This window comes from Salmo salar, chromosome ssa08 (genome assembly GCF_905237065.1).
Source record: "Salmo salar chromosome ssa08, Ssal_v3.1, whole genome shotgun sequence".
NCBI classification, from domain to species: domain Eukaryota; kingdom Metazoa; phylum Chordata; class Actinopteri; order Salmoniformes; family Salmonidae; genus Salmo; species Salmo salar.
Window position 1 is genome coordinate 24,776,886 of NC_059449.1, and position 1,952 is coordinate 24,778,837.

Below are 1,952 nucleotides of genomic sequence, written 5' to 3' on the forward strand. Positions count from 1 at the left end.
GGAAGAACTTCACAAGCCCTGACCTCAACGACGTCGAACGCCTTTGGGATGAAGTGGAACGCCGACTGCGAGCCAGGCCTAATTGCCCAACATCAGTGTCCGACCTCACTAATGCTCTTGTGGCTGAATGGAAGCAAGTCCCAGCAGCAATGTTCCAAAATCTAGTGGAAAGCCTTCCCAGAAGAGCGGAGGCTGTTATAGCAGCAAAAAGGGGGACCAACTCCATGCAAATGCCCATGATTTTGGAATGAGATGTTTGACGAGCAGGTGTCCACATACTTTTGTTGATTTGGTGTATATAGTGCAGACAGACAGACAGACAGACAGACAGACAGACAGACAGACAGACAGACAGACAGACAGACAGACAGACAGACAGACAGACAGACAGACAGACAGACAGACAGACAGACAGACAGACAGACAGACCTACTAGTCACCCCTCCACTCTCTCCCTGAGTCCAGGCCCCAGACAGACAGAACAGCAACACCATCAGAACTATAGCAGTCTTCATTCTGAAATGACTCTGGTCTTCTTCAGAAGTAGTGCAGTAGTCTACAGGATTCAGAACTCACCTTTTTAAACACTTCTTATCACTCACATCATGAGGTTTTACTTGTGTTTGGTTACATATACAATAAATATACTATAATATACTATATTCATATGCTTATAGTACTCACACGAGTCATATCATGTATGCAGGTCATGTGTTGTTTTGAGCCAGCAGTGAAAACACACTGACAGGACAGTTCCTCTTATGGCCACTAGGTGGCAATCTGGTGTCACAGACGCAGGACTGTAGACGAGAAAGAAGCATTGCACCAATTATCTCTCCTTTCTCCTAAAGTGTGCACTTGTTCCCTTCACTGAAATGACTGGTGAACTAAATATAGTGGAAACACCCACTTGATAACAGAAGGTAGAGTCCTCTGAGTGGAACGGTCGGAGACAAACAGTACCTCCTCTCCCCTTCTCCCATCCTCCTCTTCTCTCTCTCCTCTTTTCTCCCCCTCTCCTCTTCTCCCCTTCTCCCCTTCTCCCCCTCTAGTCTTTCCTCTCCTCTTCTCCCCCCTCTCCTCTCCCCTTCTCCCCCCTCTCCTATTTCCTCCCCTTTCCTCTCCTCCCCCTCTCCTCTTTCCTCTCCTCTTCTCCCCTTCTCCTCTTTCCTCCCCTCCCCTTCTCCCCCCTCTCCTCTTTCCTCCCCTCTCCTCTCCTCCCCTCTCCTCCCCTCTTCTCTTCTCCCCCTCTCCTCTTTCCTCTCCTCCCCTTCTCCCCCCTCTCCTCTTTCCTCTCCTCCCCCCTTCTCCCCCTCTCCTATTTCCTCCCCTCTCCTCCCCTCTCCTCTTCTCCCCCTCTCCTCCCCTCTCCCCTTCTCCCCCTCTCCTCCACTCTCCCCTTCTCCCCCCTCCCCCTCTCCTCTTTCCTCTCCTCCCCCCATTCTCCCCCCCTCTCCTATTTCGTCCCCTCTCCTCCCCTCTTCTCTTCTCCCCCCTCTAGTCTTTCCTCTCCTCTTCTTCCCCCTCTCCTCTTTCTCCTCCCCCTCTCCTCTTTCCTCTCCTCCCCTCTTCTCCCCCTTCTCCTCTTTCCTCTCCTCCCCTCTCCTCCCCCTGCTCCTCTCTCCTCTCCTCTTCTCCCCCCTCTCCTCTCCTCCCCTCTCATCTCCTCTCCCCTTCTCCCCCCTCTTCTCCCCTCTCTTCTCCCCTCTCCCCTTCTCCCCCTCTCCTCCCCTCCCTTCTCCTCCCCTCCCTTCTCCTCCCTCCCCTCTTCTCCCCCTCTCCTCTTTTCTCCCCTTCTCCCCTTTTCTCTTCATCTTTTTTTCACTGACATCTCACCAGTGATGTCATCATAACCAGTAACCTTTTCCTCTCTTGGCCCAGCCCAGCCTGACCCTGACATATAGCATCAGACCTGTTGAGTTGACTTGGGTAACAGACCTCTAGCTTCTACA

The 1,952-nt window shown here is 52.5% G+C and overlaps 1 long non-coding RNA gene across 1 annotated transcript; it reads right to left on the reverse strand.

Annotated features, from left to right (window-relative positions):
• Positions 1–448: 448 nt before the first annotated feature.
• Positions 449–1,024, reverse strand: LOC123744242 (uncharacterized). Its single transcript, XR_006770835.1, has 3 exons — positions 911–1,024; positions 685–800; positions 449–556 (listed from the first exon to the last, which is right to left on the reverse strand). It is a non-coding gene; the product is annotated as an uncharacterized lncRNA (long non-coding RNA).
• Between the last annotated feature and the right edge of the window lie 928 nt (positions 1,025–1,952).